We start from the raw sequence: 16,642 nt of genomic DNA, 5'->3' as shown, positions 1-16,642 counted from the left end.
CAGCCTAGGCCAGAGTGAGGCCCCCCCCCCGAAAAAAATTCCAGCTTTGTAGCTCAAATGTGTAATTCTAGCAGTGGGAATGGAAAGATTAGAAGTTCAAGGTCATTCTCTACTACATAGAGTTGGAGGCCACAAAACAAAATCCCAAATACATGAATAAAGACTCAAGAGAAATACATGATGGGCATGGTGGTGCACGCCTTTAATCTCAGCACTTGGGAGGCAAAGGTAGAAGGACGGTTGAGAGTTCGAGACCACCCTGAAACTACATAGTGAATTCCAGGTCAGCCTGGGGTAGAGTGAGACCCTACCTTGGAAAAAAAAACAAATAACAACAACAAAGGTCATCGCCCTCCTGTGCTCATGTGGAGATTGCTAATACCAAAATATGTGGATTTTTAAGTCTCAACTGCATATAAAATGGCATAGTATTTGTAATTTATGCATATCATCCTCTGGTATGCTTGAAATCATGTCCAGATTACTTATACTGTTCAATACAATGTAACTGATATAGAAACAATTGTTTTGGTTTTGTTCTTTTTGTTTTTTGGCTTTTTAAGGTAGGGTCTCACTCAAGCCAAGGCTGACCTGGAATTCATTCTGTAGTCTCAGGGTGGCCTTGAACTCATGGTGATCCTACCTCTGCTTCCTGAGTGTTGAGATTAAAGGTGTGCACCACCATGCCCAGCTAGGTTGTTTTTATTTAATGAGAAAAAGCGAGGGGGCGGGGGGAGAGAATTGGCATGCCAGGGCCTCCAGCAATTGTAATGAACTCCAGACATGTGTGCCATCTTGTGTGCAACCTTATGCATGTGTCACCTTGTGCATTTGGTTTATGTGGGACCTGGGGAGTTGAGCATGGGTCCTTAGATTTTGCAGGCAAGCGCCTTAACCACTAAGCAATTTCTCTAGCCCACCTTCATTGGTCTTTTAGACTTTTTTTTTTTTTTTATCAAGGTAGGGTCTCACTCTAGCCCAGGCTGACCTGGAATTCACTATGGAGTCTCAGGGTGGCCTTGAACTCATGGCAATCCTCCTATCTCTGCCTCCCAAGTGCTGGGATTAAAGGCATGCGCCACCACGCCCAGCTTCAGACTAACTCTTAATGCTCAGGCTGGTTTTGAACTCCTCATCCTCCTGCTTCAACATTGTAAGTGACTGGAATTATAGGCTTGAACCACCACACTGTGGAAGTAACCGATTTTCTGTATTATTTAGGAAATGATAACATGAAAAAAGTTTGCACATAGTCTTCCACATATTTTCTTTATTATTTTTTTTTCAAGGTAGGGTCTTGCACAGCCCAGGCTGACCTGGAATTCACTATGTAGTCTCAGGCTGGCCTCAAACTCACAGTGAGCTACTTCTGCCTCCCAAGTGTTGGGATTAAAGGTGTCCAGCTCTTTAATTTTAAAATATATTTATTTATTTGACAGAAAGAGGGAGAGAGAATGGGCGCACCAGGGCCTCCAGCCACTGCAAATGAACTCTAGACGCATGCGGCCCCTTGTGCATCTGGCTTACATGGGTTCTGGGGAATCAAACCTGGATGCTTTGGCTTTGCAGGCAAATGCCTTAACCACTAAGCCATCCCTCCAGCCCTCTTTATTTTTAAAGATAGGGTCTCACGTTAGCCCAGGCTGACATGGAGCTCACTCTGTAGTCCCAGGCTGGCTTTGAACTCACAGCAATCATTTTACCTCTCCCTATTGAGTGCTGGGATTAAAGGTGTGCACCACCACGCCTGGCTATTCCACCCTCTGCATTTCCTAGTTGTGGCTAGGTGAGTCCGTGGATGTGGAACCCACAGGAGTATATGGAGGGACAACTGTATACATAATGGGATTTAATTTAGCAACCTTTGTCCTTTCAGTGTTGAGGATCAAACCTAGGGCCTTCACAGGCTGGGCAAGGGCTCTATCACTGAACTATATCTCAGACCCAATCTTGTAATTCTTAGCAAGAAATAGCAATTTACAGATTAAAGTCCTGATTGTAGTTTTATTGTAAAGCATGCTCAATCATTAGCACTTATGCGTGTATGGTGGGATGCTGGGCATAGTGGTGCACTCCTTTAATCCCAGCACCTGGGAATCAGAGGTAGGAGGATCACCATGAGTTCGAGGCCACCCTGAGACTACAGAGTGAATTCCAGGTCAGCATGGGCTAGAGCGAGACCCTACGTTGAAAACAACATACAAGAAAACAAAAACAAAACCAGGATGATGGGGCTGGAGTGACTGCCCAGTGGTTAAGTCACTTGTCTACAAAGTCTAAGGACCTAGGTTCGACTCCCCAGTACCCATGAAAAGCCAGATGCATATCTAACTACATAGTGAATTCCAGGTCAGCCTGGTTTAAAACTAGACCATACCTTGAAAAAACAAAACAAAACATACAACAACAAAAAATATATATACAGAATATTAAAAAAAAAAAAAGACTGGTAAGATTATATTTTCAGGATCCTTTCTATAGTTTGTCACTAGAGAAGCTTCTCTGACTGTGTGTAGTAGAGTACTGGAAACCATGAGGAGGCGGCGTGGCGCTCTCTCCTGAGCGTGAAGCCGGCTCTAGGTGTTGCTTTGCTCCAACTGCCACTCGCCATGGATGATCGTTCCTGCTGTCCTTCGGGGCAGCTGGAGGAAGAGGATGCAGTCTGAGTGGAAGGGAAAAAAAGGAATATGGTGATTTCTCTTGCCAAGGGTGCCCAGGCTGGCCTCTAAGAGCTAGTAGAAGCAATTCTGGTGTGCAGCAGCAGTCCTTGGATCCTTCCTCTTGTTTTATGAGAAATTTGCAGTTCAAGTAAAGTAAACTTTTCCAAGCCTCAATCTTCTTTCAAGGTAGGATCTCGCTGTAGCCCAGGCTGAGCTTTAATTCACTATGTAGTCTCAGGGTGGTCTGAAACTCAAGGCGATCCTCCCACCTCTGCCTCCCGAGTGCTGGGATTAAATGCGTACACCACCACAGTGGACTTCTACAATCTCTTTTGCAAGGAATGAAGAGAATATATGATAACAGGGATTTGTCAAACATAAATATACAAACTTAAATTAAGTATGTTAGCTAGATGTGTGGTAGTCCATTGCAATATGAGCTTACGGGGAGGCTGGGTCAGAAGCATGGTGGATTTGAGGCAAACTTGGGCAACATAGAAAAAAAGAGGCCGCACATGCTGGCGCATGCCTATAATCCCAGCACTCTGGAGGCAGAAGTAGGAGGATCACTATGAATTCGAGGCCACCCTGGAGTCTCAGGAAATAAATGTTTTGTGAGGCACAGCTTTTTGCCTAAAATAGATAACCACTGAGTATGCAATTCATTATTATTCATGAAGTGCCTCTTCCTGAGGGATTATAGTACTGAACAATAAATTAAGGAGATGGAGGGGTGAATGTGAAGAAATTATTGCTAACAGAGGGATAAACCTATCCTTCATTATGGAATCTGCTGTTTTATTTTTTATTTCTCCTGATCCTCCTGCCTCCACCTTCTAAGTGTGAGGATTACAGGTGTTCACCACCATTGCTAAGATTTTTTTTTTTTCCCCAAAGTCATGGTGGCACACACCTTTAATCTCAGCACTTAGGAGGCAAAGGTGGGTGGATTGTTGTGAGTTCAAGGCCACCCTGAGACTGAAAAGTGAATTTCAGGTCAGCCTAGGCTAGAAAGCAAGACCTTACCTCGAAAAACCAAAACCAACCAACCAACCAAACAAAAAACCCCTTCAAACTCTGTAATTGGAAAAAAACAAAAACAATCACCACACCACATAGACACACACAAACAGAGTAAAGCAATAGTTGTCATCCTTGGGGCTTTCTAAGCTGATTTCTCAGAGGCATCCCAGGAGAGTATAGGGAAACCAGGCTCCAGCAGGCTGAGTCCATCAGCTTGGGGAAGACTTTGGGGACCTGAAACATAGTCACAAAGTGTGAAAAGCTGTGAGGTATCTTGAGTTCTCTGGAGGCTAAGTCACAAGGGCCTGAGCTATTACTCAAATTCACTACTACTTTTTTTTTTTTTTTTTTTCCCCTCAGGTAGGGTCTTACTCTAGCCCAGGCTGACCTAGAATTCACTACGTAGTCTAAGGGTGGCCTTGAACCTCATGGCGATCCTCCTACCCCTGCCTCCCAAGTGCCACCATGCCTGGCTGGGGCAGAAATTTTATCCACTCTCTAATCATGTTCCTCCTTCCCTGTCTTTTCCATATGTAGCCAGGTAAGAAATGAAGTGAGACCAAAGAAGGTTTTATTGAGACAGGTTCTCATCCTGGCCCAGGTTAGCCTGGATTTCACTCTGTGACAAAGGCTGGTCTAGAGCTCACAGTGACCCTCTTACTTCAGGGCCTTCAGAGAGAGCTTGCTTGTATGTGTTTGAGCTTTTAAAAATATTCATTTGTAAGCAGACAGAGAGATAAAGAAGAGAGAAGAGAATGGATTTGTGCCAGGACCTCCAGCTGCTGCAAGCCAACTCCAGATGCATTTGCCACTTTGTGCATCTGGTTTTATATGGGAACTGGGGAATTAAATTTGGGTTGTTAGGCCGTGCAGGTAAGCACTTAAGCTGCTGAGCCATCTCTCCAGTGCCGGGCGTGGTGGTGCACACCTTTAATTCCAGCTCTCAGGGAGGCAGAGGTAAGAGGATCGCTGTGAGTTTGAGGCCACCCTGAGACTACATAGTGAATTCCAGGTCAGCCTGGGCTACAGGGAGACCCTATCTCAAAAAAAAAAGTAGAAAAGGGCTGTGGAGGCTGGGCGCATAGCCCAGTCGATAGGTTGTTCAGCATGTGCAAGGCCTTGGGTTCACTCCCCAGCAGCACACAAAGCTTAATGTGGTGGCACTGGTCTGTATTCACAGCATTTGGGAGTTGGGAGGTAGAGGCAAGAGGACCAGTAGTTCAAGGTCAGCCAGGGCTACTGAAAATTTGTCTCAAAAAATGAAATAGCTGGGCTTGGTGGCACATGCCTTCAATTCCAATACTCAGGAGGCAGAGGTAAGGAGGTCTGTTGTGAGTGTGAGGCTAGCCTGAGACTACCTAGTAAACTGCAAGTCGGCCTGGGCTACGCGAGACCCTACCTCATATAAAATTAGAATTAAAGAAAGCTGGCCATGATGGCACACACCTTTATTCCCAGTATTTGGGAGGGAAAAGTAGCAGGATTGCTGTGAATTTGAGGCCAGCCTGGGACTACAGAGTGAATTCCAGGTCAGCCTGGAATAGAGTGAGACTCTAACTCAAAAAAATCAAAACAGGGCACATGCCTTTAATGCTAGCACTCAGAAGAGGCAGTTAGGATTGTTGTGAGTTCAAGGCCAGCATGGGACTACAGAATGAGTTCCAAGTCACTCTGGGCTAGAATGAGACCCTACCTTGAAAAACAAAAACACATACACAAAAAAAGGAAAAAATAATTCAATTGCATCTTTATCTTAAACATCTTTATTTGAAATGTTAGTACAAAATTATATATATATATATATTATATATATATATCTTTACAGATATATACACACACATAAATGCATATACACACACAAACTGCTCATCAGAATCAAACTGTATTTTATCTTAAAGGATAAAAGGCAGAGAAGTGTATTTAAGTTTTCCTAAAGTTTTACTGCGTATAAAGCTACCAGATGACTGGAAAACCGGAGGACACGGAGGAGGGTGTGGGGCAGGAGAAAAGCCTACCGGAAGGAAAAGGGACAAGGACAAGAGCTGCTGCCTGAACCACTGACCCAGCAAGAGGCCTAAAGTGAATGAGGAAGCCCAGCTAGATAAAGGGTGTGACCCACATCAGCTCTCTGAAACAAATTCCTCAGAATGAACACAATTTGTGGTGGGGAGGGAGAGAAGAGAAACAAGAGAGAGAAGTCCCATGGACTAGAGATGACCTACTAATTAGGTTCTGGTGCCTGCGAAAGCAGCCACAGGATAACAGAAGTAGACATACTGGGGTGGGGGACAGGGAAGGAAAGGGGAGAGGGAGAGAGGAATTTACAATTTCCTGCTATTAGCAAGCCAAATTACTACTACAGAGTTCAGGAATGTCATCGTACTGCTTAATTTTATAGGAGGCTAAAAATTAAAAAAAAAAAAAGTACAGCAACAAAGGCTCAAAGCTATTTAATTCTAATTTACATCCTTCTTGGTCCTGGACTTTTGTTAAATAAACTGGCATAGGAAATAAAGTAATATTTCGGAAGGGGAGAAGAGGGTCAGAACAATTCATAGGGGAAAAAAAAAAAAAAAAAGCCAGGAGTGGTGGCGTAAGCCTCCTGTCCCAGCACTGAGTTCGAGGCCACCTTGAGGACTACACAGTGAACTCCAGGTCAGCCTGGGCTGAAGCAAGACCTACCTAAATGGCCCCACGCCCTGCAAAAAATGCATAGAGACAGCTGGTCATGGTGGTTCATATCCATAATCCTAGCACTTGAGAGGCTAAAACAGAACTGCTGCTGCGAGCTTTTTGGGCTACATAACATATTTGAACATCCACCAGCGTCCCCGTCCCCACAGCCCCAGGGGGTGTGAGTGCCTGAGTGCACGCAGGGCCTTGACCCGCTCCAAGCTCTGTGCATGAGGACAGCGCAGAGCAGCGAGCTGGTCTCCAGTACAGGACAAGCACTGACTTCTGCTCGCTGCTGACCTTTGGAGAAGAGCTCACTAGATCCCTCACATCTTGCTCTGGAGGTCCCTAATATTGGTAAGAAAAAGCTCAGGGCCGGAAATATGGTTAAGTGGTTAAGGGGCTTCTTTGCAAAGTCAAAAAGAACCCTGGTAAAATTAACCAGGACTCACATAAGCTAGATGCACAAGATGGCACGTGTGTCTGGAGTTTGTTTGCTGTGGCTGGAGCCCTGGTATGCCCACACTCACTCTCTCTCTGCCTGCCTCTTTCTTCCTCTTGCAAATAAATAAAAATAAAATATATTTTAGGGAGAGACGGCTTAGTGATTAAGGTGCTTGCCTGTAAACTGAGGTTCAATTTCCTAAAACCCAGGTAAGCCAGATGCACAAGGTAAGCCAGATGCACAAGGTGGCGCATGTGTCTGGAGTTCATTTGCTGTGGCTAGAGGCCCTGGCATGCCCAGAATCTTTCTGCATCTTTTGCTCTCTAATAAAGAAAAAAAAGTTGAAAAAAAGAAAAAGCCAAACAAACTTTCTCAAAATTAGTATCACTTTATATACATATGAACTCCAAGTGAATGAGCCACTTTGTATATGTGGCTTTATGTGGGTAGTGGGGAATCGAACCCGGCTTGTTAGGCTCTGCAGGCAAGTGCTTTAATTGCTGAGCCATGTCTCCAGCTGAAGTATCTTTTCTGAAAATGCTGAGGTTTGGAACTAGGAAAGTAGCTGTGTAGAAGGTTGGCTTCCATCTTGGCCCTTCACCTGGGATTCCTTTCCTGCTGAGAGGTGTAAGGCGTTTGTTCAGTGTCACAGCAGCTTTGAGAGGAGCCTGCCTGCAGAACAGCTCCGCTCCACACCTGACATGGTCTGACCCTCTGGGTACACGATGTCACTACCTGCTACACGGATCACAGTGAGCACGCCCTGCCCTCCCTGTGGCCCCAACCCTTGGGGTTCTCCTCCTCGTCTGCTATAGACTGATCACAATGTGCTTTTCCTTCCTTTGGGCTTAGTGAAGCCCTTTTTATGTGTTGAATGAAATAGAAAACAATTCCAGGTTATACCATGTAATTCAGAGCTAGACCTCAAACAAAGGAAAAACCCCTCTGTGTGTTTGAATGTATCCACTGACACACCCCAACCAACAAGCCTCAGAACCGCGTGCTGTACAGCCTGACTTCACCCAGCAGTGCTGGAAACAATCTCGTACACCTGTATGAAGAAGTCCCTTTGTAGGTCATAGCTTTCAGACATTACTGAGCAAACGTCTTAATAATGTTACAGTGAGGCTGAAGAACAAGTTTACAGGTGAGGAGGAGTTTTTGGGGCTCCATCCCCTCCTGCCTTCTCACAGGCAGAAAGGAGCTCTTCATACTGTCTCCTTCACTTACTGTAATAATTCTCTCTCTTTTTGGTTTCTTTGAGGTAGGTCTCACTCTCGCCCAAACTGACCTGGAATTCACTATGCAGTCTCAGGGTGGCCTTGAACTCACAGTGATCCTTCTACCTCTGCCTCCCCAGTGCTGGGAATAAAGGCACACACCACCATAACCAGCTTGTCATAAAGTCTTAAGTCTCTAAACTCAGAGAAAAAGAGGGAGGAGAGAGAATTTTTCTAAGGCACTGAGTTCAGAAGCGAAAAACCTGAAGTTCTCCCTCATTTCAATCAGGAAACCTCTGTCTGCAATGGCAGATCATGAGCCCAACGAGGAAGTGAAGGGAAAGAAATGAACATTTACATATTTATAACTAATCTCTCTGAAGTCGGACATAAGAACAGAAGTTTTAATTATTTTCCTTTTCAGGAAAGGCTGAAGACCACGACGTAAATATGGGGTTTAATCCCTGATAGGTAGCAGGCCAGGGCTGGCGCAGCTTCACTGTGAGGTGGCAGTCCCCGAGAGCACAGGTCTCCTTCAGGCCCCCACTGTGGATCATGTGGATCATGTTGAGAGTAATCTCAACAACCCAGCTCTGTTACCCGGCCACATGGAATCTCTCTCTTTCCCTCTGTTTTTTGTTTTTTTTTTTTTCAAGGTAGGGTCTCACTCTAGCCCAGGCTGACCAACAATTCACTCACTATGTAGTCTCAGGATGGCCTTGAACTCATGGGCGATCCTCCTACCTCTGCCTCCTGAGCGCTGGGAATAAAGGCGTAAGCCACCATGCCTGGCTTACATGGAATCTCTTTATCCACAAGATCTAAGCCACATTTTCCCAACCATCAAGAGGGACCTAAGGCCTGGAGAGGAGGCTCAGCAGTTAAGGCACCCACATAAGCCAGATGCACAAGAGGCTGCATGCATCTGATTTGCAGTGGCTGGAGACCCTGTTGAGCCCATTTGTCTCTCCATCTGCCTCTTTCTCCCTCAAGTGAATAAATTAAAAAAAAAATTTAATACTGACCTAGATAGGTGTGGTGGTGCATGCCTTTAATCCCAGTATTCCAGAGGCTGAAATAGGAGGCTCACCATCCATGAGTTCAAGGCGTGCCTGTGACTAATTCCAAGCCCAGCTTTTTTTTTTTTTTTTAAAACATATAGGTCTTTATTAGATGTGTAGAAAACTCAACTGTATAACACAAAAAAAACCAAAAATCAGCCATATATGAAAAGGGCTACAAAAACATTTTATTTATTTATTTATTTTTTGGTTTTTCGAAGTAGGGTCGCACTCTAGCCCAGGCTGACCTGGCATTCACTATGGAGTCTCAGGGTGGCCTTGAACTCTCACTGATCCTCCTACCTCTACCTCTGCCTCTTGAGTGCTGGGATTAAAGGCGTGCACCACCATGCCCTGCTCTAAAATGTTTTTCTAAGCTGGGCGTGGTGGCACATGCTTTTAATCCCAGCACTCGAGAGGTAGAGGTAGGAGGATCTCTGTGAGTTCAAGGCCACCCTAAGACTACATAGTGAATGCCAGGTCAGCCTGGACTATTGAGTCCCTCAAAAAACCAAAACAAACAAAAACAAACAAACAAAAAAACAACCCCACAAAACTTGACAGCAGGGTGTAGTGTGGTAGCACACACTTTTAATCTCAGCATTCGGGAGGATTGCCATGAGTTCCAGGTCACCCTGGGACTAAAGAGCAAATTCCAGGTCAACCTAGGCCACAGTGAGACACTGGCTTAAGAAATTGATTTATCGGATTTCTGGTTAAGATGGTGGCATAGGGGCTGGAGAGAAGGCTTAGTGGTTAAGTGCTTCCCTGTGAAGCCTAAGGACCCCGGTTTGAGGCTTGATTCCCCAGGACCCACGTTAGCCAGATGCACAAGGGGGCGCACGCGTCTAGAGTTTGTTTGCAGTGGCTGGAGGCCCTGGAGCGCCCATTCTCTCTCTCCCCCTCCCTCTTTCTCTCTGTCACTCTCAAATAAATAAATTAATTAATTAAAAAAAGAAGATGGTGGCATATGAACCACACCAAAGCAGCCTAGGGGAGAAAAAGAAAAAAAAAACAATAAAATACACTCTTCTACTAAAAAGTTAGGTATATACCAAATTACCAACTGCAGCAGAGAAGCAGGAGAGATCCAGAGCATTTAGAGCCCACAGAGGCAGGCAGAAGCGGCTCGGGCGGCGTCCACGGGGCTCCAAACATAGGGCTCGGCATGAGCCCCAGGAAAAGCCAGGTGAGGAGACTCTCCACTCACTGGAGCACCTCGCAAACTCAAGAAAGTGAAGGGAGGACGGAAGGGAAGAACAGAGGAGCGGCTCAGGAGTGAAATGACTGCGAGGACCAGTGGGAAAACATCAGCCACTATCCACAGCCTCCCTTCCCCCACTGCCAGTTCAAGCAAGCACCAGAGACCTGGGAAGGGAGTTACCTACACGGCACCCAACAGGCGAGCAGAGCAGCGATCCAGCGTCCCAGGGAGCCTACCTGAGCCCTCTGTGCAACAAAGAGGGACCCACGCAGGAGCGGAGCATAACTGAGACCAAAGTCATCCCTAAAGGTAACTGGGATTTCACCAGGGAAGGGTCTCACATGGTCACATCTGACTTGGAACCCTCAACAGACCAGAAATCTTAGCCTTCTAGTTGACAGGATTAAGGGTGTGGGGCAACACACATCCTAAGGGACAGTGACTTTGTTAGAGGATCTGGTTGTCATAATACCTAATCTTGCATAAATACTTTGTGCTGTTTTTCATTGAATGTGTACATTGTTTAATTAAATTTTAGAATCTGCCTATATTTTGTTCCATTCAGCCTACTTGAATACTTTCATATCAGGCAAACCCAACACCTAGGGTCACATTTGTAGTTACTCTGAGAGTCTTAAGAGCCACACCTACCACCTTAAGCTCCTACCCTGAAGATATATAACATCAGATTGAATGATACATCTAATACTACATCTAATTAGAAAATCCAAGCATTAAATTAATCCAAGATGCAAAAACATGTACATTATAACACAAGAAACACAAAAAATCAAGACAAAATAAATCCACCAAAAAGTATTAATGCATCAGAAATGACTTCCGGTGATATTGATTTAGAGGAAATGCCAAGAAAGATTTCAAAAGAATGATTATAAATATGTTCAAAGAAATCAGGGAAGAAATTAAAGGAATCAAAGAAGACATAGGAAACCAATTTATTGAAATGAGAAGGTCAATACAAAACATAAATAAGGAAATAGAAATAATAAAGAAAAACCAGTCAGAATTACTAGCAATGAAAAACACAGTCAATGAAATAAAAAACTCTGTAGAAAATCACACCAGTAGAATGGATGAAGGAGAGGACAGAATACCTAAACTAGAAGACCAGGTGGCAGATCTAATACAGTCCAACAAAGAGAAAGACAAACTAATAGGAAAGTATGAATGGGAATTTCAAGATATTCGGGACACTATGAAAAGATCAAACATAAGAATTCAGGGCAGAGTAGAAGGAAAGGCATAGTAAGTGTTTTCTACAGGATCATAGAAGAAAACTTCCCCCAAATTGGGAAAGAGGTGCCAATGGAGATACAGGAAGCCTTTAGGACACCAAACAGATAAAACCTGGAAAGAACCTCTCCTCACCACATTGTAATCAAACTACCATACACACAAACCAAAGAAAAAATATTGAAAACAGTCAGAGAAAAATCAAGTTAGCTACAAGGGCAAGCCCAACAGGATCACAGCAGATTACTCAACACAAACCTTCAAAGCCAGAAGGGTTTGGAGTGATATATTCCAAGTTCTGAAAGATAACAACTGTCAATCGAGGTTACTATATCCTGAAAAGCTATCCATTCAGATAGACGGAGAAATAAGGATATTCCACAACAAAAGCAGGTTAAAGGAATATTTGAGGACAAAATCAGCTCGACAAAAAATACTTGAAAGGATACACCATGCTGAAGAGAAAGAAAAATACACATATAAGGAACCTGGAAAAAAACAAACCATACTCAAATACTAGTTAATACAAGAAAGTAAAGGTAAAACCAGAAGAACAACAAAACAAGAAAAATGGCAAAAATAAATACACACCTTTCAATAATAACTCTTAATATCAACAGCCTCAATGCCCTAACCAAAAGACATAGGTTTGCAGACTGGGTTAAAAAGCAGGATCCTAGGCTGGAGAGATGGCTTAGCGGTTAAGCACTTGCTTGTGAAGCCTAAGGACCCTGGTTCGAGGCTCAGTTCCCCAGGTCCCACGTTAGCCAGATGCACAAGGGGGCACATGCGTCTGGAGTTCGTTTGCAGAGGCTGGAAACCCTGGCGCGCCCATTCTCTCTCTCTCTCCCTCTATCTGTCTTTCTGTGTCTGTCACTCTCAAATAAATAAATAAAAATTAAAAAGCAGGATCCTTCAATTTGTTGCCTCCCAGAAACTCACCTTTCTACAAAGGATGGGAACTATGTTAGGATGAAAGGTTGGAAGATAAGTGTTTTAAGCAAATAGGTCTAGAAAACAAGCAGGGGTTGCTATCGTAATATCTGACAAGGAGGACTTCAGTCCAACATTAGTTAGGAAAGATCAGTAAGGTCACTTTATATCGATTAAAGGCACACTCCAACAGGAGGACATTACAATCTTAAACATATATGCACCTAACATGGGGGCTCCCAACTTCAACAAACAAATGCTATTAGAACTAAGGTCACAGGTAACACCAAATACTTCAACACCCCACTCTCATCAGTTGACAGATGATCTGGCAAAAATTAAACAGAGATGTACCTGGACTAAATGAGATTATAGAACAAATGGACCTAACAGATATCTACAGGACATTTCATCCAAATGCTGCAGAATACACATTATTTTCAGCAGCACATGGAACATTCTGTAAAATAGACCGTATGTTAGGACACAAAACAAAACAAATACAGGAAAACTGACATAATTTCTTGCACTCTATCTGATCACAATGGGATCAAACTACAAATCAATAGTAAGAAAAGCTATAGAGCATACACAGAATCATGGAAACTAAACAATATACTACTAAATGATGAATGGGTCAATGAAGAAATCAAGAAGGAAATAAAAAAATTCTGAAGAGTCAAATGATAATGAGAACACAAAAACATTTTGGGATATAATGAAGTGCCTATATTAAGAAATTAGAAATGTCTTCAAAATAAAAGAGACTGATTGAGATGGGGAGGGGATATGATGGAGAATGGAATTTCAAAGGGAAAAGTGGGGGGGTATTACCATGGGATATTTTTTATAATCATGAAAAATATTAATAAAAATTGAGAAAAAAAAAAAAGGAAATTAGAAATGTTGGAAGTAAACAATTTAATGCTTCACCTTAATGCCTTGGAAAAAGAACAAGGCAAACTGAAAATCAGTAGATGGGAAAAAATAATGAAGATTAGGGTAGAAGTTAATAAAATAGGAACCAAAAAAATGAATTGATTCTTTGAAAGGCTAAACAAGATTGATAAACCTTTAGCAAATCTGACCAAAAGAACGAGAGACACAAATTGCTAAAATTAGAGATGAAAAAGTCACTATCACAACAAATACCAGAGAAATTAAAAAAAAAACATAGGAACGTATTATAAGAATATATACTAAGTTTGAAAATCTGAAGGAAATGGATGATTTCCTTGATCATATGACCTACCTAAATTAAATGAAAATGAGATTAACCACTTAAATAGACCTATAACAATTATAGAGATGAAACCAGTTATCCAAAATCTCCCAATTTTCCACAGATAAGTTGTCAGAGTTCTACAGGGCAAAGTCTGCTCTTCTGGCATTTTCCAGTGCAGAGCTCAAACCTCCCCAAAACCTTATGACTGTTGAGAATAATTATATTGATGAAATCATAATTCATGCTTGAGCTCCTGAAAAAGATATTCATTGTACATTAACTATTTAGACATCATTTAAATAATAAACTATTGTAAAGACCTGTACTCTTTTTTTTTTTTTTTTGGTTTTTCGAGGTAGGGTTTCATTCTAGCCCAGGCTGACCTGGCATTCCCTATGGAATCTCATGGCGATCCTCCTACCTCTGCTTCCCAAGTGCTGGAATTAAGCCATGTGCCACCATGCCCGGCACCCTGTACAATTTTAAAACAATAAAGATTTGAAAGTGTAAATGTGTATGCCTTTTAAAGAAGGTTACATTTTTAATATATTCGACTGATTTCTTGGAAGTGTGGAAAAATTGTTCTGTATTAAAGAGAAACATGTTTATTACAAGTGTTCTTTATATATTATGCAACAGGGTAAAAGTGTTATATAGAATAGAAATATGTAAACCAGTAGAGAAGTCATTGAGTAAAGGTATTTAAATAAGTTAGTTGACTTGGAAGAGAAATTTTCAGGTTGTTGCTAGAGAGCAGTAACAAATGATTCTTTTTCAGAAAATATTTAATTTCTTCATAAAAATAAGTTGGATATTTTTATAAATATGTAATCTAATAATATACAATGGAATAAGCATAGTATATAGAATACTGAATTTGACAACAGATTAATGAATAAATGAACAAATGATTTAAAAAAAAAAAAATCTCCCAACTAAAAAAAGCCCAGGCCCAGATGGATTCACCAGTGAATTGTACCAGACCTTCATGGAAGAACTAAGAACTAAGACCAATGCTTTCACTCTAGTCCAGGCTGACCTGGAATTCACTAGGTAGTCTACAAGCTGGTCTCAAAATCAGTGATCCTCCTACCTGTGCCTGAGTGCTGGGACCAATCTCTCTCTCTGTATCCATCCATCCATCTATCATCTATCCATCCATCTATCCACTTTCTTACTTATGAGACAGAGAACAGGCCCTACTACCAGGGCCTAATGTGGCGCTGCTGTGTACGACATTTTGTGCGTCTGACTTTACATGGATAATGGTGAACGAAATCTGGGGTCCTAGACTTTGCAAGCCATTACCTTGAACCACTGAGCCTTATCTTCAGTCCCCTAATTTCTTTTTTATTTGCAAGCAGAGAGGAGACAGACACACAGAGAATGGGCGTGCCAGGGCCTCTAGCCGCTGCAAAAAAACTCCAGACACGTGCGTCCCTTCTGCATCTGGCTTACATGGGTCCTGGGGAATCGAACCTGGGTCCTTTGGCTTTGCAGGCAAGCACCTTAACCACTAAGCCATTTCTCCAGCATCCCCCCTTTAATATCTGTATTTTTTTTTTTTTTTTTGAGAGAGAGACAAGACACACATGCACAGGAGAGGAAGTGAGGGGCAGAGAGAGAGAAAAAGAATGTGCGCACCATGGCCTACTGCCATTGCACACAGACTCCTGACGCGTGTGTCATTTTGTGTACCTGGCTGTACATGGGTGTTGGGGAATTGAAACCAGGGTTTTAGGCTTTGCAGGCAAGCACCTTTAACTGCTGAGCAAACAGGTTCTTACTATATAGCTCAAGTTTCATGCCTCCCACATGCTTGGATTATAGGCAAGCACTACCAAAGCAGGCCTAAAATTTAAATTTTTTTTTTTGATTTTTCAAGGCAGGATCTTGCTCTAGCCCTGGCTGATCTAGAATGCACTATGTAGTCTCAGGCTGGCCTCAAACTCATGGCGATCCTCCTACCTCTGCTTTCCAAGTGCTGGGATTAAAGTCATGTGCCACCATGCCAGGCAATTTATTTCTTCTTGCTGGGGGTTCAACCAAGTACCTCAGACAGTTTAGCACTGAGTTATATATCCAGATCTAGTTCACCAATTTCTTTCTTTCTAATTTTTTGTTTTGTTTTTGAGATACGGTCTTGCTGTAGCTCAGGCTGACCTAGAATTCACTATGTAGTCTTAGGGTGTCCTTGAACTCACAGCAATCCTCCTACCTCTGGCTCCAGAGTGCTGGGATTAAAGGCGTGTGCCACCATGCCCAGCTCTTTTCTTCTTTTCTGAGGTAGGAGGATCTCTTCTCTAGCTCAGGAGGACCTGGAACTCATGTGTAGCTCCAAGCTAGCCTCTACTACCTCTGCCTCTCAAGAGCTGGGATTAAAGGTGTGTGCCACCATACCCAACACCAACACCATTTTTTTTGGTAGTTTTGTGAGGTAGGGTCTCACTCTGGTCCAGGCTGACCTGGAATTCACAATGTAGTCTCAGGGTGGCCTCAAACTCACAGTGATTCTCCTACCTCTATTTCTTGAGTGCTGGGCTTAAAGGCGTGCGCCACCACATGCGGCTCACAACACCATTTTTTCCCCCTAAGATAGGGTGTCATTTAGCCCACAGTAGCCTTAACCCACCACATAGCAGAGGATCACTGTGAACTTCTGATCTTCCTGCCTCCATCTCACACCTGGGATAACAGGTGTACACCACCTGGAATTAAACCTAAGACTTTATGAATGCTAGGCAGACACTCTATCAACTGAATTATCCCTAGTCTCCGTGTCAGGCTTTTTTTCCCCTTTTCTTTTTTAAGAGAGAGACAGGGGAGAGAGAAAAATCTGGTGCAACAGGGCCTCAGCCATTGCAATCCAATGCTAGACGCGCCACCTAGTGGGCATGTGCATCTGGCTTACATGGAGTCTGGAGAGTGAACAGGGGTCCTTTAG

General features: G+C 43.1%; 1 non-coding gene across 1 annotated transcript; it reads left to right on the top strand.

Annotated features, from left to right (window-relative positions):
- The first annotated feature begins 2,451 nt into the window (after positions 1–2,451).
- LOC123456191 lies at positions 2,452–2,671 on the top strand. The gene has a single exon (XR_006634396.1). It is a non-coding gene; the product is annotated as a small nucleolar RNA U3 (small nucleolar RNA).
- The last annotated feature ends 13,971 nt before the right edge of the window (positions 2,672–16,642 follow it).

Source organism: Jaculus jaculus, chromosome 19, assembly GCF_020740685.1.
Source record: "Jaculus jaculus isolate mJacJac1 chromosome 19, mJacJac1.mat.Y.cur, whole genome shotgun sequence".
Taxonomy (NCBI): domain Eukaryota; kingdom Metazoa; phylum Chordata; class Mammalia; order Rodentia; family Dipodidae; genus Jaculus; species Jaculus jaculus.
The sequence above is the reverse complement of the archived record's forward strand: the minus strand, read 5'-3'. Positions and strand labels throughout refer to the sequence as shown.